Source organism: Schistocerca nitens, chromosome 5, assembly GCF_023898315.1.
Source record: "Schistocerca nitens isolate TAMUIC-IGC-003100 chromosome 5, iqSchNite1.1, whole genome shotgun sequence".
In the NCBI taxonomy this organism is placed as follows: domain Eukaryota; kingdom Metazoa; phylum Arthropoda; class Insecta; order Orthoptera; family Acrididae; genus Schistocerca; species Schistocerca nitens.
This window is the reverse complement of record NC_064618.1, coordinates 264,715,770-264,740,242: the sequence shown is the minus strand read 5'-3', so window position 1 is coordinate 264,740,242 and position 24,473 is coordinate 264,715,770.

The window sequence follows — 24,473 nt, the reverse complement described above, 5'->3', positions numbered from 1 at the left end:
CAGTGACTGTCTGTCGGTCTGCCGTACGTTATGGTGGTCAGTCGGAGTGAGGCTAGGTCAGTCTCGCGTCACCAGTTGCTGGTCTGTCTCTCGTTAGCATTTGTGCTGCAGTTAATGTCTGTCTGTCGTCGGAGTGCTAGTATGTCTGTCGTTTGGATCAAACTTTAAAGCCAGAAAATGAGAGCCTTGCCACTCCGCCAGTAACAGAACTCAGCTAGTGGTCGCCCGGTCGGGGCTGAGTTCCTCCATCTGAGTCTGCGCGTTAGGCCGCCAGTCTGCTCGAGTTGTTCGGGCAACGGTTGTTGGCGGTTGGATCAGACGGTTGGTCGGTCGCGCACTGAGACACGAGATGGCTTGTCCGCCTTGAGCGTGAGAGCCCCACGTGAGTCCAGTGGGCAGCGCCGTACAGAAAGGGGTAGTGGCTTCGTGGTTCACACGAGAGCAACAGGAGCGAAACAACGAACGAAATCGGGCTGGCAGGGGCGAGCTGCGACGCCGTTCGGCGGGAGATCGGCGCGCCTTCCTGCGTCCGTTGAAGCGGCTGGCAGCGGACAGTTCGGGAGAGCGTTGGGGGTGCTGCGCCAGGTCTTCGCCAGAAATCGCAGTTTATTAGAAGTTAAGTGATGTCAGATGCTTGAACGTGGTAGGTAAACTAGAAAATCTGAAAAGGGAAATGCAAAGGCACAATCTAGATATAGTAGGGGTCAGTGAAGTGAAGTGGAAGGAAGACAAGGATTTCTGGTCAGATGAGTATCGGGTAATATCAACAGCAGCAGAAAATCGTATAACAGGTGTAGGATTCGTTATGAATAGGAAGGTAGGTCAAAGAGTGTGTTACTGTGAACAGTTCAGTGACCAGGTTGTTCTAATCAGAATCGACAGCAGACCAACACCGACAACGATAGTTCAGGTATACATGCCGACGTCGCAAGCTGAAGGTGAACAGATAGAGAAAGTGTATGAGGATACTGAAAGGGTAATGCAGTATGTAAAGGGGGACGAAAATTTAATAGTCATGGGCGACTGGAATGCAGTTGTAGGGGAAGGGGTAGAAGAAAATGTTACAGGAGAATATGGGCTTGGGACAAGGAATGAACGAGGAGAAAGACTAATTGAGTTCTGTAACAAGTTTCAGCTAGTAATAGCGAATACCCTGTTCAAGACTCACAAGAGGAGGAGGTATACTTGGAAAAGGCCGGGAGATACGGGAAGATTTCAATTAGATTACATCATGGTCAGACAGAGATTCCGATATCAGACACTGGATTGTAAGGCGTACCCAGGAGCAGATATAGACTCAGATCACAATATAGTAGTGATGAAGAGTAGGCTGAAGTTCCAGACATTAGTCAGGAAGAATCAGTACGCAAAGATGTGGGATACGGAAGTACTAAGGAATGACGAGATACGTTTGAAGTTCTCTAACGCTATAGATACAACAATAAGGAATAGCGCAGTAGGCAGTACAGTTGAAGAGGAATGGACATCTCTAAAAAGGGTGTAAGAGGTGAGGTATGCGCTATATGTGCTGCCTGCAATAGGCAAGGCATAGGAGAGTCTCTGACCAGAGAGCAGTATGTCGTTAGTTGTTGCTTGTCGCGAGTCTGCGCTTGTCTGCGCGTGTCGACAGTAGTCTTGAGTAGTCTGCGTGAGTCCGCGGTAGTCGGCGCGTGTCGGCTGTCTGCTCTGCTCGGGACTCTGGTCAGGACTCTGGAGGATGAGTATTGTTGTAGAAGGTAAAGAAGCAGCCTTGCGCATATCTAGTAATGTATATTAATTGTCATTTAATGTCTTTAAAAAAAATGCCCCAATAACAATTTTCATAATATAAAGTAATTAAAAAAAACATTCATTTCAATTTAAAGATTTTATCCAATGAATAATTAATTCCTTTCACGAGTCACAAAGCAAAGGCCAACATTGCACGGAGCTGTGCCGAAAATTTTTATGTAAGAGCAGATATATTTGCAGTTTTTATTGAGGTAAGAATTTTTTTGCTTTTTTTATTCAGAATATAGGGCCGAGGCGCAGCGTTGCTGTCGTCATAAAATTTACCAGGTTACTGAATTTTTTTTTATTATTTCCGGGTTTAGGAATAAAATTTTGTCGGAACATTAAATGTGAATGCATTTCTGCACGGAGACTATAATTGTGAACTAATTTTGTTCAGAGGTTACAATATTAAAAAATTCATTTAATTATTATTTTTGTGAGAAGTTTACGCATGGTTCATTTTCATTTAATTATAATAATTTTGTTGGCAGGTTACATATGGTCCAATTACATTAATAAATTACTGTGGGGAGGTTACACTTGGCGACATCCGGCCAGGATCGTATTTCTTTGTGAATCTTCTGATAAGCAGTCATATATCTGCTCTTATTTATTTAAACGTAGTTTGCATCTGGCGCAACGCATTTGCTAATTTGTCACTCTTTGTTTCACAGATCATCGGCAATTTGTTGCTCTTTGTTGTAATTGTGTTTGTTGCATTTTGCATTGTCTTTGTTTCATTTGTGAATTATTTTGATTTGTGTAAAAATGCCGCGAAAAACTGTTAACAGTACTTCGCGATGTGTAATGAGTGAAATAGCCGACTCGAATAGTTTGACCGATAATATTTGCGACACTCAGTGTAATGATGATAGTCCTCCATTTACAGACAATCAGTGCCTACCGACCATTAGTAATGAATTTAATGCTAATGATGAGCAAACAAATTCAATTGTGTCATCTGTTAATTTAACGACAATTGAAGACGCGGGACGTTCTGTTACAATGAACGCTACCCAGTTTAACACACCCGGTTTGCAAAATTTGAATTGTAAACAGATTAATTTATCTAACGAAAATGAACAGTGTACTCAAAGTACGACAGATTTATTTGATTCCGAGGTAGTGACTAACAGTGCACATCCGATTGGGAAACCTTTTCGAGAATCACAGAATGACCAAATGGTTACACAAAACGTAACAATTGCATGTACGCCATCAAACAGCACAGAGAATAGAGTAGGTAATATTAGCTTGGATCAAATTATGGCAGTATTGCTACAACGGAATGAATATTTCAAACAACTTAAGGAATCGTACAAACAACGTAATGAAAGTTTCGACAACCTTTTCAAACAAGTTAATGAAAAATGCGACAAACTTAATGAATCGTGCAAACAACTTAATGAAAAATATGACAGGTCGATCAAACAATTTAATGAAAGTTTTAAACAGCCGAACGAAAAACACGACAACGTTAATGAACAGAACAAACAACTTAGTGAACACGTTACAGCTGTTACCGTGCAACGTCATGATACTAAAGAACAATTACGTGCCGAAATTAAGGCTTGTGCTAGTAACAGTAGTGAAGAAATTAGATCTGTTGCACAAGAATTAAATAATAGACATGCAAACATAACAGAATCACTTAGAGATGAAATTAATGCAGTCACTGAACAATGTTCAGAAAACGCTACACAGATACGCGACGAGTTTAATTTAAAATCACCAGAACTTTCACACACTCTGGATACGGAAGTCGATAAGAAATGTGAACAACAGACCAGCCAAATTGAGGAACGTATTAAAGTAACAGAAATGAAAAATGTTTCAGTCAATAACACGGCACAACATACGCAACATTCCGAACATTTCTCACACTCACACAGCCAGTATAACTTAAGTAATTTACAGAGACTGCGCGACTTAAAATCCGAAAAGACACAGACAAATAGATTCTCATACAATCCTGAACCTGTTCAGACGTACAGAGACGATAATTTTGATTACAAACATTTTCTATCAGTGAGGAAATCTAAGGTATTTGAAAATGACAGAGCACAGGTACACGCTTTCGACTGGATACGACAATTTGCTTTTGAACTTTCACCAGCATTGCCTGTAACGCAGAAGCTAAGATTTATTTGTAGCGCGTAATAGACCTCAGAGGATTCATTACGCTTTAATGAATATGTGCCGTAGTGTGCACAGGGCCCCGAGCCGTAGTAGAGCTATTTCATCTTTAGTTTTCTGCACTGCTGCCTTCTCTTCTACTATCCTTTATATCTATTAAAACAGCTCTTTAACTATCGCTCTATCTAGGATTAAGAATGAGTAAAGAAAACCCGATAAGACAAGTTTTACCGAAAGTGACAATTTTTCATTAGACGCTCCAGAAATGACAACCACGAGAACTTTAATAACAGACAAAAATATTTTAATCATCAGTATGTGTCAAATTATCAGCAACAGGTACCACATTTTGGTAACAATAGAGTTTTTTCTCCGCAACAGCAACAAAACCAACCGGTTAGCATGCCTAACCAACAATGTAATGTACAAGGTCAACCAAGCTTTAATGTTTCGCCGCGTGCACGATAGCATCAGCTCCAACAAATAGTAACGCACAGCAACAAGGAAATAACTACGTACAGAAAAAACATTATTTCAATTCCTATCGCAGTGCACCGTATAGAAATGACTATCATGACAGGCGTAAAAATAATGAGCACAATTTTCAGCGTACATTTAATAAAAGTCGGTCTTACCAGCAGCAAAATCATCCGCAACAACAAATTATCATGAATGAACCAGACAGTAGATATCATCCCGAAAATAATACGTCAGGAAGAAATAACAGAACAGTACAAATAGTTGAAATGCCACAGCATCCTCCCGAAAATAATAGCACATCAGATAGAATTTGACTAAATTCAGTACAGGTTGCATCTTCCAGTAACACCAGCAATACTTTTGACACAGAGAATCATGTTCACGAAAATGTTATTACTTACGACGACATCCGAGACACTCTTTTGCAGGAAAGACCAGCTATTCAAAAAACCATTTCACACCCTGTCATTGAAGTAAAGATTGGATCATCTAAATTTTCAGCAGTAATCGATTCTGGATCTCCTATGCCAGTCATAAATGAGGAAACTTTCAGCGAATGTAACAAAGAGAATAGCTATCCTACGTTACCATTAGGCAAAACGAAAGTAAAAGGAGCAGTATCTGGTAAAGGAGTAGATGTTACATTACAGACTCATTTATCATTTTGTATTGCAGGTCATACATTTCACTCAAATTTTTGGATTGTTCCCTTATTGACGACAGACGTTATTTTAGGTACGAATTTTCTGGTACAACACGACGCAATCCTATTTAATGTTAAAGAATGAAAATGTACAACTCGCTTTAGAATTTCAACACTCTTTATCTGCAGAAGAACAAACAATTAATCGTACAGAGGTCATTTCCGCATCACGTAACATAGACTGTCATTCCACATTGTTCACAGATACGTACGTACACAACTATAATACTCCAGACGAAGCCGACTATGACGTTATACAGATGATTTCTGATAAAGTTAAACAGAGCAGTGCAAATACTGACGAGGAACGCACACAACTACGCAAAATTCTTTTACAGCAAGCTCCAGTTTTTGACAACGTTCCTGGTACTATGTCCGGTTTTATGTATGAATTTCAAGTTAAACAGCACGACACATTTAAAGCCAAACATTATCCCATTCCGTATAATCACAGAGAACAAGTTAAGAAAGAATTGCAAGCTATGCTTGACCAAGGAATTATTGAACCGGCAGTTAGTCCGTACATAAACCCGCTCTATATTGTTAAGAAAAATGATCGTTCACTTCGCCACGTACTTGATTCGCGTCACATCAACGACATTATTATTAATGAAACGGATCGCCCACAGACACTAGAAGAACTTCTACAAAAATTTCATGGTACTGCTATTTATTCCACATTAGATTTGAAATCGAGATTTTGGCAAATTCAACTCCATCCGGACTGCAGAAAGTACACGGCTTTTCTCTATTTTGGTGACTGTTATCAATTTTGTAAATTACCGTTCGGTTTAACTATTTCTTCAGCAGCATTTATTCGCGGTTTGTATACAATACTTCCGACAGAACTTAAAGACAGAATCACAACGTATGTAGACGACATTCTTATTGCAGAAGCTAACTGGTCTGAACACAATCTGATTCTTGAACAACTGTTACAAACTTTTCGTGCACAAGGATTCACAGTTAATCTCAGTAAATCGCACTTTGGCAAAACTTCTATAAAATTTCTTGGACATGTAATTTCAGCAGAAGATATTGCGCCTGACCCGGAAAAACTTCAAGCTTTACGTGACATTACTGTTCCTACAACGAAGAAACAACTACGTAGCTTTTTGGGTTTACTTAACTTTTTTCGTAAATTTATTCATTATTCTGCTTTAGACACCCCTACATTATGCCAATTGACAGGTAAAAACACTATTTGGTCCTGGGATAAGGGAGCACATTCTGAATTTGTGAACCTGAAACAAGCTTAGTTGAATGCACCACTCTTATCACACCCAGATCTTACTAGAAATTTTTCCATTGCCACCGACAGTTCTAACACCGCTTTAGGCGTACACATTTTTCAGGAAATTGAAGAAGATGGCACTACAGTAATTAAAAATATAGCCCTTGCGAGTCGCATTCTGTCACCTGCTGAACGAAATTATTCTGTTACAGAACTTGAAACATTATGTGTTGTTTGGGCATTTACGAGATTTCGGCATTTTCTTTGTGGAAGACATACGACCGTCTACACAGATCATAGAGCATTACAGTTTTTACTTTCGGCTAAATTTACACACGACAGATTAAGCAGATGGAAACTTTATTTACAGGAATTTAATTTTACAATTGTTCACATTCCCGGTACACAAAATATTATGGCAGACGCACTATCCCGTTCTCTCGGCAACAATCAGCAAGACATCGCAACCAATTTCTGCAAAACAAATTTCAGCGTCATGTACATTCAACAAGTTGCATTTGAGAATTTCATTTCGTCGTCATTACAAGACATAGCACAAGAGCAGAATAAAGACAACGTATGGAAAGAAATTAAACACCTTTGGCAAGATAGGAATAATGTTACCATTAGAAACCATTACACTGTACGCAATAACATTCTGTTCCGCCGCTCTCACCCTGACAGCAACAATGCATTCCTGACGAATTTGTTAACAAATTAATCTGGTATACTCATTTAAGTTACGCTCTTACGGAGCCAGAAAATGTTTTCTTATACTGAGACAGAACTGTTATTTTACCAACATGGACAAACGTGTTCGACGAGTTTTAGCGTCATGTAAAATCTGCCAGAAAGCTAAGTCAGATACGACTTCACATATTCCTCCATTACATCCCATTGTACCTGTTAAATTGAGACACATGGCCGCTGTAGACATTTTTGGTCCGATTCCCAGAACTAATAGAGGTTTTTGCTACATCTTTGTCGCTGTTGAACTCACTTCAAAATTTGTTACCTTCACTCCGTTACGCAAAGCTACTGCTAAAACTGTTTCGAAAGCATTTGTAAAACATTTTCTATTTCATGTAGGGCATGTATTGAAAGCAATTTCCGACAATGGACCACAGCATCGATCTGCTATATGGACACGTATGTTACGAGCTAGAAACATTTCTCCGATCTATATATCCAGGTACCATGCTTCTTCGAACCCTTGTGAACGATTAATGAAAGAAATTGGTAAACTGTGTAGAATATGCTGCCATAAAAAACATATTGATTGGGTCACACACATACTCTCATTCCAGGATGTAATTAATTCCATACCAAATGAATCTACTATGCTATCTCCGTCTGTTATACTGAAAAATGTTGACCACCTAACAAAATTAAAGAATTAGTAACCTTTCCTACATCTCGTCGACTACGACACCATGATATAATTGACATTGCGCTGAACAACATCAAACGTGCCGCAGAGTGCCGGAGAAGACAGCAAAAACAGGTTTGTACACGCCGTGACTTTCACATTGGACAGAAGATATTAGTACGCACACACTATTTATCTAATAGAGGAAAAGCTAAATGTAGTAAATATGTGCTTCTATATGCAGGTCCATATCGAATTCACAGCATTCCTCACCCCAATGTAGTACACGTCGAAACTTTGAGAACCAGAAAAATAAAAGGGAACCACCACGTCTCCAACGTCAAACCATTTATTGAATGAACATACTTTATGATTTATCACACTGTAATGCCATTTCCTGATTTTTTTTATGACCACTTATGCAATTGTATTCACATGAACACTTACTGACGATTATCGTATTTTTTCTTGGCAAGTGCCCGGCAAGGTAAGGTTAACAGGTCTCTTTTCTTGTCGTTACACATCAGACCGTGCACATTTTCCATTTTTTATGTATGTATGATTGTTTTACTGTTTTGTTTGTATGCACTATGTAATCTTTAAGATATAACAAACACCAGTTGACTTTGACATTTTGCCTTATGATAGCTAAACATCGTGACTATTTTTACATTTTTTTTTTCCTGCTACATTGTGATATTCTGTGTACATTTTTGCATCTGAACACTGTCTATGTTTTTTGACATATTAAGTTTTCTGTCATGCTACGCTGTGTGCTCAATTATATCACTAGAAACCAGCTTTTATTTAATGGGTATATGATTTAAATGCCAGACATTAATCGTTGTTCATTATTTTCAGAAAGAAATAACGTGTAAAAGAAATACATTAAACAGAAATGGGAATTTCACCTTCGGAATGACCGAAAGAAGATGCAATACCTCGTGACGAAGAGTAAATGGATCAGAATTAACAAGCATTAACAAGAATATACTATACACATCGTATGACAGCAGTCTTAACTAATTTTTTTCTTTCAGAATACGAGGCGATTGATGCAGACTGTCAGACAGAACTACACATCTTAGTTTTAGTGATGAAATATGCTAGAAATAAGGAATTCTATACTATGAATAGTTGTATAATGAATAATGAAGTGACGTTTTTGCAAATGATAATGAACGATGATGAATAGTGATGCAGAATATTCTAATATGGATAATGAAGTTTTTCTTTACAGGTGATGATAATAATGGAGCTATGATGACATGGATAATGAAGTTTTTCTTTGCAGGTGATGATAGTAATGATAATGAAGTTTTTCTTTGCAGTGGAAATTAATGATGAAGTTTATATATTTACTATTAGTTAAGAGATGCTATGTAGTTATTTAAGTATTTGTTGCAGTTCCTTTTGACAGTATGTCTTATGTCGCGTAGTATAATGACTGAATGTTTTGGGAAAGACAGCTACAGTACACAAATATTGAGTACACGTTTCATTACCTGTTAATTCGAAGTTCACTACTTTTCAGTAACATGCATTTCTTCTTTCAGCTCAATAATCCACTTTGTATTTTTTCCAGGAGAAGCTTTTCATGATACTTACTAAACCTGTTACTTATTAAACCTATTCTAGTACTTGCATTTTTTTTCTCGGTTGTGTCTATCATTTATAAATGTGATCATATATACTGCCTTTGTTTCATAACCTTGCTACAGCTGACTCATGACTCATGACGTCATTAATCCTTATTTCCAGCAATAAGTCAAAAGCAAATATTTTCATGCCCCAGCAATTAATTATCGATCCCAACACAATGCATTGCTAGCAAAAAAAAAAAAAAAAAAAATACCAGTCCGAAATATTACTAGTATACAACCAAATAATGCTACCAGTTTAAGATATATTTCTAGTTCTAAATATAATACAAATTTCTCTGTTGTATTGAATCCATTATGTCTATGTATTAGTCGACTACAGACCTTGAGTAATAGTTACAGTATGTTTATGTCCAGTCACTTGAATGATGAGTTCTGAGTAATACTGAATGATGACTTATGCATAAATGCTATGCCAATAACTAACTCTTGTTTTGAATGATGACTTCTGAATAATACTGAATAATGTTTTGTAAAATTATATAAATACTTTATAACTGGCCAATGAGTGCCAATAATTATTTTTAAATATGTCATATGTCACTTGAATGATGAAAAATGTTTTGTAATAATCAATACTGGCTGACCAACGAATGCCACTCTTTCTTATACTTTAAATTTATATTATGTCACTTTCATGCCATATATATGAATTAGCTCCTGTTTGAATGATGACTTCTGATGATTTGTAACTGGCCAATGAGTGCCAATGTTCTCTGTAAACAGATAACTTATGAACATTATTCTGTAATACTTCATACATGGTACAGAAATGTTCAGTAACTGGGTGATGAGTGCCACGAATTACTTAAAATCAGTTAATAGACTAGTGTAATTATCAATAACGACTGGCATAAGATTTAATGTCCTTCACCTTCTAACCTAATTACCAGAAATTACTGTAATATCCGTTTGTCCTGTCTATCCTCATGCTCATGGAGCACTATATTTGGTTTTTGCACTAATTCTACGTTGGTGCACCTTACAAGAACGTGGTGTTGACACAACATGCTGTCCACCACCTTGAGCGATGGAGATATTATTTTGGTCCCACTGTTTGGTGTACCTAATGTACTACCAAAATGATAACATGGAATATTAATACGACATTTCAGTGTCTTGGCTATACTGATTAATACTTCAGGGAAAGAACTTCAGATTGTCTCACTTGGTGTTGTGCTTCTGTAGAAAGATATGGACTTTCAGTGCAGCTGCGTGCAACCTAATGTGCTACAACCATGATGCAATCCTTCCCATTCCTTCCCTAGTTCTTGTAAAATGATAATGACATATACAGTGCGTGTGCACTTCATTTTCATTTGTTAATATGATCAGTTGTCCTAATTATGCTAAAGGCTTCTACAGTGCATGTGCACTTTATTTCACTCCATGATATGCTATGTAAAAATGCTACAGAGTTTTACAGTGCGTGTGCACTTTATTTCACTCCTTGATATGTTTATTTGTTGTAAAAATGCTACAGAGTTTTACAGTGCGTGTGCACTTTATGTCATTTATTAATATGATTTGTATTCATTGCCTATACATTTTGTGATTTCCTGATATGTTCTATACTACAGTGCGTGTGCACTTTTTGTCATTGTTAATATGTTTTGTACTCATTGTGTACACATTTTGTCTTTGCTTGATATGTTCTGTACTCAGTGCATGTGCACTATATTTTATTTCATGTCTGCACTTATATATATATATATATATATATATATATATATATATATATATATATATATATATATATATTCTGTGGTTGTAAACTTTGTTAATTAGGAAAAATTTGTTGCTCATATCAAGTCCAATTGACTCACCATCGCTGCCAAATTTTTGCCCCCCCAGTGGAGGGTTACGTAAGATGTGAGGTATGCGCTATATGCGCTGCCTGCAATAGGCAAGGCATAGGAGAGTCTCTGACCAGAGAGCAGTATGTCGTTAGTTGTTGCTTGTCGCTAGTCTGCGCTTGTCTGCGCGTGTCGACAGTAGTCTTGAGTAGTCTGCGTGAGTCGGCGGTAGTCGGCGCGTGTCAGCTGTCTGCTCTGCTCTGGACTCTGGTCAGGACTCTGGAGGATGAGTATTGTTGTAGAAGGTAAAGAAGCAGCCTTGCGCATATCTAGTAATGTATATTAATTGTCATTTATTTTCTTTCAAAAAAATGCCCCAATACCAATTTTCATAATATAAAGTAATTAAAAAAAACATTCATTTCAATTTAAAGATTTTATCCAATGAATAATTAATTCCTTTCACGAGTCACAAAGCAAAGGCCAGCATTGCGCGGAGCTGTGCCGAAAATTTTTATGTAAGAGCAGATATATTTGCAGTTTTTATTGAGGTAAGAAGTTTTTTGCTTTTTTTATTCAGAATATAGGGCCGAGGCGCAGCGTTGCTATCGTCATAAAATTTACCAGGTTACTGAATTTTTTTTTATTATTTCCGGGTTTAGGAATAAAATTTTGTCGGAACATTAAATGTGAATGCATTTCTGCACAGAGACTATAATTGGGAACCAATTTTGTTCAGAGGTTACAATATTAAAAAATTCATTTAATTATTATTTTTGTGAGAAGTTTACGCATGGTTCATTTTCATTTATATAAAATTGTGGGGAGGTTACACTTGGTTAATGGTTCATCATTTAAATAATATTTTCGTGTGGGGATGTTACAAGGGCCATCACAGAAGTTTGGAAGGAAAACATAGGTACAAAGAAGGTAGCAGCGAAGAAACCATGGGAAACAAAAGAAATACTTCAGTTGATTGATGAAAGGAGAAAGTACAAACATGTTCCGGGAAAATCAGGAATACAGAAATACAAGTCGCTGAGGAATGAAATAAATAGGAAGTGCAGGGAAGCTACGACGAAATGGCTGCAGCAAAAATGTGAAGACATCGAAAAAGATATGATTGTCGGAAGGACAGACTCAGCATACAGGAAAGTCAAAACAACCTTTGGTGACATTAAAAGCAACGGTGGTAACATTAAGAGTGCAACGGGAATTCCACTGTTAAATGCAGAGGAGAGAGCAGATAGGTGGAAAGAATACATTGAAAGCCTCTATGAGGGTGAAGATTTGTCTGATGTGATACAAGAAGAAACAGGAGTCGATTTAAAAGAGATGGGGGATCCAGTATTAGAATCGGAATTTAAAAGAGCTTTGGAGGACTAACGGTCAAATAAGGCAGAAAGGATAGATAATATTCCATCAGAATTTCTAAAATCATTGGGGGAAGTGGCAACAAAACGACTATTCACGTTGGTGTGTAGAATATATGAGTCTGGCGACATACCATCTGACTGTCGGAAAAGCATCATCCACACAATTCCGAAGACGGCAAGAGCTGACAAGTGCGAGAATTATCGCACAATCAGCTTAACAGCTCATGCATCGAAGCTGCTTACAAGAACAATATATAGAAGAATGGAAAAGAAAATTGAGAATGCGCTAGGTGACGATCAGTTTGGCTATAGGAAAAGTAAAGGGACGAGAGAGGCAATTCTGACGTTACGGCTAATAATGGAAGCAAGGCTAAAGAAAAATCAAGACACTTTTATAGGATTTGTCGACTTGGAAAAAGCGTTCGACAATATAAAATGGTGCAAGCTGTTCGAGATTTTGAAAAAAGTAGGGGTAAGCTGTAGGGAGAGATGGGTCATATACAATATGTACAACAACCAAGAGAGAATAATAAGAGTGGATGATCAAGAACGAAGTGCTCGTATTAAGAAGGGTGTAAGACAAGGCTGTAGCCTTTCGCCCCTACTCTTCAATCAGTACATCGAGGAAGCAATGATGGAAATAAAAGAAAGGTTCAGCAGTGGAACTAAAATACAAGGTGAAACGATATCAATGATACGATTCGCTGATGACATTGCTATCCTGAGTAAAAGTGAAGAAGAATTAAACGATCTGCTGAACGGAATGAACAGTCTAATGAGTACACAGTATGGTTTGAGAGTAAATCGGAGATAGACGAAGGTAATGAGAAGTAGTAGAAATGAGAACAGCGAGAAACTTAACATCAGGATTGATGGTCACGAAGTCAATGAAGTTAACGAATTCTGCTACCTAGGCAGTAAAATAACCAATGACGGACGGAGCAAGGAGGACATCAAAAGCAGACTCGCTATGGCAAAAAAGGCATTTCTGGCCAAGAGAAGTCTACTAATATCAAATACCGGCCTTAATTTGAGGAAGAAATTTCTGAGGCTGTACGTCTGGAGTACAGTATTGTATGGTAGTGAAACATGGACTGTGGGAAAACAGGAACAGAAGGGAATCGAAGCATTTGAGATGTGGTGCTATAGACGAATGTTGGAAATTAGGTGGACTGATAAGGTAAGGAATGAGGAGGTTCTACGCAGAATCGGAGAGGAAAGGAATATGTGGAAAACACTGACAAGGAGAAGGGACAGGATGATAGGACATCTGCTAAGACATGAGGGAATGAGTTCCATGGTACTAGAGGGAGCTGTAGAGGGCAAAAACTGTAGAGGAAGACAGATATTGGAATACGTCAAGCAAATAATTGAGGACGTAGGTTGCAAGTGCTACTCTGAGATGAAGAGGTTAGCACAGGAAAGGAATTCGTGGCGGGCCGCATCAAACCAGTCAGTAGACTGATGACTAAAAAAAAAAGTGATTGGAGATATTTTGTTTCATTGACTTGTTAAATTCTACTTGTTTTCTTGGTGAGGTTACCAGCCGCTTTGTTTTGGGGTCGTCCTATCATTCTTCTCCGTTTGCCCACCCACGGGAAGGTGGTTATTTGTAAATTGGGTGGTCCGTTTTTGCCTTGTGGAATTGGGGAGGTGTAGAGCAATCTGCGGTTCGGGTTATTCAGTCGCCCCCCCCCCCCCCCTCTTTCAATTTGCCATACGTTAATATCTGCCATTATCGTGTTTGTCGGATTCGGTGTTAACGAATTTATTGCTCGAATTCCGAATACTTGAAATATGTTTTTATCTTGTGTATCATCTTGCGAGGTGGTATATGTGTAATGTAGTGCATATTGTACATTTTATGTAAGTCTCCAATTTATGGGTTTTATTGAAACAGTCATTTTAGGTTGTAAGTTTGCCACCCTTCCACCGTAAGAGACCTTTAAAAAATTTGCACTTTCGGTGGCAAATAATTTGAGTGTTGTACCATTTCCATCCCTCTTACGGGGTGTATAGTTTACGTGCTTCTGAGAGTTGTTAAAATTTTTTTTTAGTTTAAAGTAATCTGGTGTGTTGCAGATTTGCACCAGTGTACTCTGTCAGAGGTTGTTGTGAGCCGTCATGACTACGGCCGTGTTGAAAGGGAGCAGGCGAGCTTCTCAGCCCGAAGGCTCAGAGCACTATGGGACTTAACATCTATGGTCATCAGTCCTCTCAGCCCGAAGGCTCAAACTGTTAATATTGCTCTGTCTGCGTCTAAATAAAATTGTAACTTGGTATTTCGAGGGTGCTTTTCTGCTTATAAATTTAAATCTGTTTCTGAAAAAGCTTTTAGGAATAAAATTCACATTTGTTTTAAGTAACGTCATTTTCCATCAATTACTTCCTGGCACCTACTTCCACGCTCACCTAGTGTGATTAAATGTGTTAATGTTCTTGATGAATCGCTAGTAAATAAAGTAAAATCCTTAAGAGAAAGTTTTGAAAAGCTAAATTCACGGTTCAGTGGAGTCTTTCAGCACAACTTAGTCACATATTTCCTGTCGGCATTTTTCCTCGAGAGTTTCAGCTGACGATCTTTAACGATTTTCATGACGTTTCAGTAGTACTAGTGGCTGCACTTTCGAAGATTCACCCACACTATCATAACCAGTGGGAGGCAAATATTCGACAATTTCAGCGGCTCATGCTGGCGGAACGTCAGAAAGAGAATGAAGAATATTTCGGCCGAATATACCGACACAAAGCCCGACAGTTATTGTTATAAATTCAGTTTACATATATGTGGAGACTTTAACTAGTGAGTGGCACGCTACTGAATGCATATCTCTACAGCTGGCGATTAAATAAGATATAGCAGTAATCAGTGGAAATATAGCGCTCTTAGGCAGGCAATTGGAATTGGAGAGGTGTCAAGGAGTTCCCTGTCCGCGAGCGCCTAGGTCTACTTCACGGTTTGTCTCTGTAGAGGTTCATTTTAAAATTATCGTTAAAAGGGGAGTGGCTGGAAACGACGGATATGGCGAACTGGAAGGTCTTAGAGGGACCCGTTGTAATTTTATTCAAGCATGTATCAATGTGGCATCCTCTTCTTCTCCCCACCCCCGCCAAGATCAGCCAGAGGAGGACACGAAACAGGAGACCTGTAAAAGCTCAAATTCCGTCGAATGATTTTGAGCGGTCCCTAGTGGTACCTAAATTTGTGATAAAGGTGCAGTCCAAAGGGGCCCATCCGTTTGAAAGTGGAACCAGCTCCACGATGTCTTTAGAGAATGAAAAGTTCGACGGTGTCCGCTGTGTCAAAGGTTCTCAAGAACGTCATCCTGATGCTTATCGCGCTGTGAACTGTCGTTATGGACAGCGCGATGTGTGGGAGTCAACGCCCCAAAGAAAAGGGACGTTTCATTGAAGCCCTTTATGCCCCCTCCAGAACCCTTTTCGTGTCGATTCCTAGCAGCGGTGTGCCTGAAATTTTGTCATAAGAAAACCGCATCATTTCAGCCGTGGATGTCGCGGCTCTCACCTCCTTCACAGACACGTAAAAAGAAGGGTGCAATATGGATAAGGGAAATGAGGAGTGGGTGGGGGGTGAGGCCGTTCCTACCGTGTCGATTCCGAGCAGCGGTGTGTCTGAAATGTTGTCATAAGAAAACCACATCATTTCAGCCGTGGATGTCGCGGCTCTCACCTCCTTCACAGACACGTAAAAAGAAGTGTACAATGTGGGTAAGGGAAAGGAGGAGTGGGTGGGGGGTGAAGCCGTTCCTACCGTGTGACGTATCCACCGTGGCGTTGGGCAGAACTGTGTTGAAATTTGGTGCCAACTGGCATCATTAACCCATCTCGTACGCCAAATGAACTTCTGAGACGTGATCTTTCTTTCGCGTGTGTCGTCGCATACCACCACGTCTATCCACCGTTACAGAAGATGGTTATAGGCACATTGGAGCCAAATTTCAAACTTCTGCGTCGCAATAGGAGACAATTACTAGGGTTCGAATAAGTGATCCTTTAATTGTCAGGCGCTGTGTAGATTTCCCTTCTATAGCCACTCTGTATACTCCTTCCACATTTCTACTCCGCCTCCTTTGCTTAGTAATGGTTTTCCATCTGAGCTGAGGGTACAGCTGCTTCTCGTTCTAGCGAACCCCTCTGTAATGTTCCTATAGGCGGTAGCCATATCGCCCCTAGTCGTAAACTCTCATGTGCTCTTACATTTGCCCTCTACTCATTCCCGCTTAGCCACTTTACACTTCCTGTCAATATAACTGTTTAGACCATTTTATTCCCTTTCGCCTGCTTCATCTGCAGCACATTTATATTTTCTTCTTTCACCAACTAAATTTAATATCTATTCGTCTTATACTGTGTTCCTCTCCCCTGTTTCAATCGTTCACTGCCTAATGCTCCCTCTGAAACACTCAGCAATTTCTGGTTCCAGTGGTTCAAATGGCTCTAAGCACTATGGGACTTGACATCTTAGGTCACCAGTCCCCTAGACTTAGAACTTCTTAAACATAACTAAACTAAGGACATCACACACACCTATGCCCGAGGCAGGATTCGAACCTGCGACCGCAGCAGCAGCGCGGTTTCGTACTGAAGCGCCTAGAACCGCTCAGCCACAGTGGCCGGCGTAGCTATTTCTGTTTCTTTAATTTTGTCCAGGTCTCATCACTTTCGTACCGCTTTACAATTTTTTCAGTTTTAATCTAAACTTCATAACCAATAAATTGTGGTCCAAGTCCACATGTGCCTCTGGAAATATAGTTTAAAATATGGTTCCGAACTCTCTGTCTTGCCATTATTAAATCAGTCTGAAACCTCCCGGTGTCTCCAGGGTCTCTTCCCCATATAGTTCCCTTTCATGACTTTCAAACCAAGTGTTAGTGATAATTAAATTACGTTCCGTGCAGAATTCTATCAGGCGGCTTTGTCTGTGAGTCGTTTCCCCCGGTCCATAATCACTTTCTATTTTTCCTTCCCTTCCTCTCATTATTTCCGAATTCCACTCCCACACCATGGTTAAATTTTTCTCTCTCTTAACTGTCTGAATAATGTATTTTATCTCCTCATAAAATCTGTCAATATTTTTATCATCTGCAGAGATAGTTGACATATAAACTTGCACTACGGAGGTAAATGCTGGTTTCATGCCTATTTTAGCTACGATAATGCGTTCACTGTTCCGTTAGTTGTAGCTAACCCACGTTCTGCATTTGATGTCGAATAGAGACGTCATTCTAGCAAATACGGCAGTGGCGCGCCGTATGAAAGACTGAAAGGTTGAGAGTGGGATGACATCGAATGATCACAATACCATACACTACATCATCACTGGAAGGGAAATCCGAGATACCACAGAAAACGGTCACATTGGTCCCAAACATCATAAGGAGAGTAACTGGGAAGGACTGAGTGTTTCAGTAGCCGGGAATGAATGAATGAATGAGCGTATGGCATCGTTGGCGGGGAGGCCCCATCCGGGGAAGTTCGGCCGCCAAGTGCAAGTCTTGCTTCAGTCGACGCCAGATTAGGTGACATGCGCGCCGGTGAGGAGGATGAGATAATGATGAGGACAACAAAACACCCAGTCCACGAGCAGAGAAGATCTCCAACCCGGCCGGGAATCGAACACGGGCCAGATTGCATGGGAGGCGAGTACGTTACCACCCATCTAAGCATGCGGACAGTAGCCGGGAAATGCTTCACTGAGTGATGATGTAGATGTTTAAAGCACAAGAATGGACAGTGGCTATGAGTAATGAAGGCGTCTATACGGATCGGAAGTAGCCCTTCTAGAGGATAACCTAGCATCTGGACCGAGGCATTGCAGCAGTTAAGAGGTGAAACTAGAAGAGGCAGGAAGCTACACCAGAGCAGCATGACTCAAGAAGAGAGAATCCAAATGCTACATAGGTACATGTATGTTGAACAACGTTTTTTGTAAATATTTTCCGCTAATCGCGAAACTGGATAGTACGGCAGCTCAAAGCGTTCCATAAAAGCATGGAACTTCTAGTGTAAAGTACATACACAAGAGCCACGTTGCTCGCCCCTGTTTGCTCTCTTTTTTTCTTCTGTTTGTTCTCTCTCTCTTGTGGATCGATGTACATATAACTAGTGGTCTGTATGAGCTTTAAGGTTACAATATATTTTAGTATAATAATACTGCTGTCTATTGCCCATCCAGCTTCGGCTGTTTTGGTGTCGCTGAGTCCGCCGTTACGTGCACTAAAGAATAGTCAGTGTTTGCGAGCTTCACTCGAAAAGGAAAATAATTCTAAGTGATTTTATGAATTTTTACAGTCACTTTTCAATAATAAAGTTAGTTAACATTTTTTACTATGAAACTTATCCAGAGATTTATCACCGCAAGGCTTAGGGGAGCCTTAACCTTTGATTTAAAATATTTTCAGGTAATTCCAAGGATTAAGAGTTAACTCAATTCTTAAAGAGGTAGAGTTAAGGAAATTCTTTGCAATTCTTTCCATAATACGCTGGTGTCTGTACCATTTTTGTTTTCTGTGTAACATTAGATTAATTTGCTGGGAAAAGAAATCATTTCATGCTCTACCATATCGCTGGGTTAGTTGTCATTCATGGAAAGAGAGTGTAACATTTCCATTGATAATAAATAACTTTTTGCCTACGTATTGAGATTAAGTCTCGCTACGGATATTTAAGACGCATTTACTCGTGCTCAAAATGTACGTTCCAAAGACCGTATTCAAAATTTAAACTCCTACGTTACATTATCATCGCTGTAGGTTGCACCGACGCCTGCGCGTATTTGAGACAGCACGTAGCAATCTGCACTGACTTATACGAAATAATTAAAGTAACTCTGCACCACAATAATTGCGCAAGGAGGAGGTAATGGTACAATTTTCAGAAACAGTTTATGAAATCACGAAATATTAGAGTTGACACTTCGTTATTACATATTATACGAAAGTAATGCAATTCAATCTTAAATACGAAATATGCAGAAACATTATGCGGTGCATTATACGCTGAGATTAGAAAAGTCATGGGATAGGGAGCAGCACATACACAGACGGCAAAATCATCGCGTACGCAAGGTACAAACGGGCAGTGCACTGGTGGAGCTGTCATTTGACTCTGATGATTTATATCAAAAGGTTTCCGACGTGATTATTGCCGCACGAAGATATTTAACAGACTTTGAACGTGGAGTGGTAGTTGCAGAGAAACGCCTGGTAAATCCTACTTCGGAAATAGTTAAGGAATTCAGTATTCCGAGGTCCACAGTGTCAAAAGTGTGCCGAGAATACTACATTTCAGGCATTATATATCACCACGAACAATGCAGTGGCCGAAGGCCTTCTCTTAACGACCGAGAGTAGCCGATTTCGAGTAGATTTGTTAGTGCTAACAGACAAGCAACACCGCGTGAAATAAATCCGACAGGACAGTGCGGCAAAATTTGGCGCTAATGTGCAATGACAGCAGACAACCGACGCGATTGCCTTTGCTAACAGCACGACACGACGTGCAGGGCCTCTCCTAGGCTCGTGACCACATCGGTTGGACCCTACACGACTGGAAAACAGTGGTCTGGTCAGATGCGTTCAGATTTCATTTGGTAAGAGCTTATGGGAGGATTCGATTGTGGCGCTGACTCCACGAAGCTATGGACCCAAGTTGTCAACAAGGCAATGTGCAAACTTGTGTTGGCTCCATAATGGTGTGGGCTGTATTTACATGGAAGGGACTGGCTCTTCTGGCCAAATTGAACCGATCATTGTGTGGAAATGATTACGTTTGGCTACTTGGAGACCATTTTCAGACATTCTTGAATTTCATTTTTCCATGAAAAAATATCACATCATCGGGCCACAATTGTTCGTGACTGGTTTGAAGAACATTCTGGACAATACGAGAGAATGATTTGGCCACCCACATCGCCCTACATGAATCTCATCGAACATTTAGAGGACATGGCGAAGAGATCAGTTCGTGCACAACATCCTGCATCGGCAACACTTTCGCAGTTAAGGACGGCTACAGAGGCAGCGTGGCTCAATTTTATGCAGGTGACTTCAAACGACTTGCTGAATCCGTGACACGTCGAGTTGCTACACTACACCGGGCAAAAGGAGGTCCGACACGGTCTCATGACTTTTATCACCTCAGTATAAACTTAGTTTCATAACAAAGCTAGTTCCGAAACAATATTTACTTACAATTAAGTAAAAATTTGAAAATGCTGTTGTTCCTGTCATAAAATATTTTGTATTTCATTACACAGTACACGTTAGTGAAGTAAGAAGTACGTAGTTTTCAGCAGATAAATGAACTTAGTCCCTATGGTAACACACATTAGGCCGCAAGCAGAGCCCGGCCGTTTCTAAAGATTGCATTTGACAGAAAGACTAAGAAATGGAAGTGTATCAGCGTCTTTTTAAGTGCTTCCAGATATTTTAGGAATGAGGTATGGAACACATGTAGTGCTCTTTGGAACATCATTTACAAAGAGTGTATTTACATGGAAGGGACGTATCCTCGATACGTCCATGTCGATATCTCTACTAGACATGTGAACTCGGAAACAAACGGAATACGAACGCTCAAAAACCACTACATAACACAGCCATATTTTCTCAAAATATTTGATTTATAAGGAAACTTTGGAACAAAGTTCCTCAACATATCAAAGAAATTAAATTCCTTTAAAACTTCAAAAGTAGTTACTGGTCAACCTTCTACAAGAACAGCTGTAGCATCTAAATACTTCTCTGCAGATCCTTCTAGTTAAACCTTCACCCTTCTCCACTAATTTTCTCGACCTCTTGTCAATAAAGTCATTTGTTCTACGTCAGTTCTTTCTTAAAATCCGTTGTGACAGTCACTTCAGTCAACTCTGCCACTCACGTGCCGTTGATAGTAAACACGGTTTCAAATGTGGTAATAAATATTGTTGTTATTCATAATACTTTTTTATTATTATAACTCTATTAATAATATTATTAAGGTCAATTATTGGTCTTTGTGTTCGTAATTATAATGGTTCCGACAGTAATTTCTGAAATCTACATAACTAAACTAGTAGTACACAAAGAAACTGAGAAAGTTTTGTGATAACTCTTTTTTGTATACGTTGCTCCTGGTCCAGTAAAAGATGGGGCCATAAGGCGTTAATCTTCTCCGGCCGAATACGGAATAAATACACAGAAAAGGTAAATAAAAAACAGATTAGTTATTTTCACATAGGGCGCTTGTAACACTGTTCTCTACCGCAGGGCAAGAACACACCAAAAACACTTCGCCACAGTGGAAAAATTAAAATCAGAAACGGACAATAATGTAAAGTGTATCTTGAAAAGTTATGTGAACAGCCGTCTGATGATGTACTTGTCAGTACGAAACCGGTAACGGCGCTATTTACCTAAATAAATAGCAGTATTAATACTGGTTGGTTGCTGTTTTCTTCTTTGTAAGAATTAACCTACATTAATTTGAGACAGAGAGATTTTAGCACAGCACTCTTGGAAGGATCAGGGTTCAGAATCCCTGACCACCCACAATGTTGTATGTTTCTCTGATTTAACTAAATAGCTTAACCTAAATGCCAGGATTGCGCCTTTACAAAGGACAGGCTGATTCAGTTAATTACTGTACCGTCAATGAGGATACATTACTGGCGAACAACTCTGAAAAAGATGTTGCAAATCGAGAGTGATATATACGGAGTAAATGTCATCTTTGACTGTGTAACTGTCACACTTTTTCGATGCCACTTTCACGGGTATAAGCTCTTATTTAAACAGCGTAGATTACCATTATATCTCCATGTTGACGTGCCAGCACTGCTAAATGTCAGCTTCGGGGAATGCCACGAAAGTCGAGAAGTACCTGTTGGAGGGCTTCATGTGCTCATTACTTTAATGCCTGTAGAATATGCACTTCAGGGAATGTCAAGCGTGTGATACAATTGTCACGAGGGCCACGAAAATTTTACTACTCTCTAATCCTTTTGAGGGCGTGGAAACTATTCCTACCATAGATTTGGTCGGTCATTTCTATATCGATATGAAACTTATAATGAATTTCGGGGCAGAATTACTAAATGATGTAAAAATTTATACCTGAAAAGCGCAAAACTTTCGATGTTTTACAATATTAAGTAACTTATGGGAGTGCAGCCGGGTGACGTAGTCGACAATCGCCGATATTTCGACAGGAGCACACCCAACCATTTTCACAGCAAAATTGCAGTAAGTAAGCGCTGTGCAAGGGAATTTAAAACCTCGGTTTTAGAGAAACTCGGGGAGATAGCATTCACACACACTAAAACCGGCGCCATCACAGACCAAAGATGACCATCATAAGAAGTTGTCGACAATAAAATCAATGATCAACGGATGAGGTAGTATTAACTCTAACCGGCCACGGTGGCCGAGCGGTTCTAGGCGCTTCAGTCCGGAAACGCACGACTGCCACGGTCGTAGGTTCGAATCCTGCCTCGGGCATCGACGTGTGTGATGTCCTGAGGTTAGTTAGGTTTACGTAGTTCTAAGTTCTAGGGGACTGATGACCTCAGATGTTAAGTCCCATAGTACTCAGAGCCATTTGAACCATATTAACTCTCTCCCTCTGTTTTTTGACAACGGAGAGAGCAGAATTTCATGCAGAATTTAAAGAAAACCATCATCTTTACTCATAAGGTTACTTATCGCCCTTAATAACACTACGCCACTAGCTGGAAATGCATGCCTGAATCTCCTTGCTACTATATTCCAAGACAATGTTTTGCAATGGCGGACTTGTTCGGCTGTTGCAAGCGTGTGTGCCGCTTACGCTCATTACATCGGATCTCCACAGTTCTGATAGTCTGACCAGTGTATGACATACCTTAACTGCAATGATTTCGGCAGACACTTGCCTTATGCAAACCAAGTTTATTTTTTACAGAACCGAAATGGACACTGATCTTAGGTGGTGTTGACCCTGATCATAGATGCTGGTCGAAAAACACACTTCACATTTCCGCAAAACACGACCAAAGTCTACGGCCGCCTTACGCATGGAGACTTTCCGACAGGATTGGTCGCATTTTGCGGATATGTGATGTGAAGTGTGTTTTCCGACAAGCGTCTACGATCAGGGTCCTTCTGAGTTACGTAAAGGATAAGCTTGGTTTCCCAAAGGCGAGCGTCCGCCGTATTCTTGCAGTTTGGGCTTCTCATATATTGGTCATACTATCAGGACTGTGAAGGAGAGGTGTATTGCGCGTAAGTGGCACGCACACTTACAACAGTAAAGCAAATCCGCCTTTACAGAACATTGTCTTTCTACATGTCATCGCATGGAATATAAAAATACGGAGATTCTATCATAAACTTCCAGCGATTGGGATAGTGTATTAGGGAATCTGTTGAAATTAGCAAGTAATACTGTTGAAATTAGCAAGTAATACTGAAACGGGGCTGTTCTAATGTGTGTGTGTATGTGTGAGTGTGTGTGTGTGTGTGTGTGTGTGTGTGTGTGTGTGTGTTTGTGTGTTTGTGTGTGTGTGTGAGTGTATGTGTGTGTGTGGGAGTATTGATGACCTACTGAAAACTCTAGGATCAAATAATTCTCTCAGAGAGTTAAGCCAAATCATTGCAGATATTTGGGACACAGAAAAATTACCCCAGGAGTGGAAATGTGCACTTATTCATCCGTTACACTAAAAAGAAGACAGATCTGATGAAAATAATTAGCGAGGCATATCCCTACTTTAGGTCGCATACAAAGTTCTATCAGCCTATCTTCTTCAAAGAGCACAAGAGCAATTGGAAAACAAAATGGGTGAATACGAAGGTGGCTATCACCGCAGTAGATCCTGCACAGAACAAATTTTCAATATAAACACCATGCTAAAATACAAATCTGTTGTCATTTATGGCATACATTCCACTTCTAAATTCACTGTG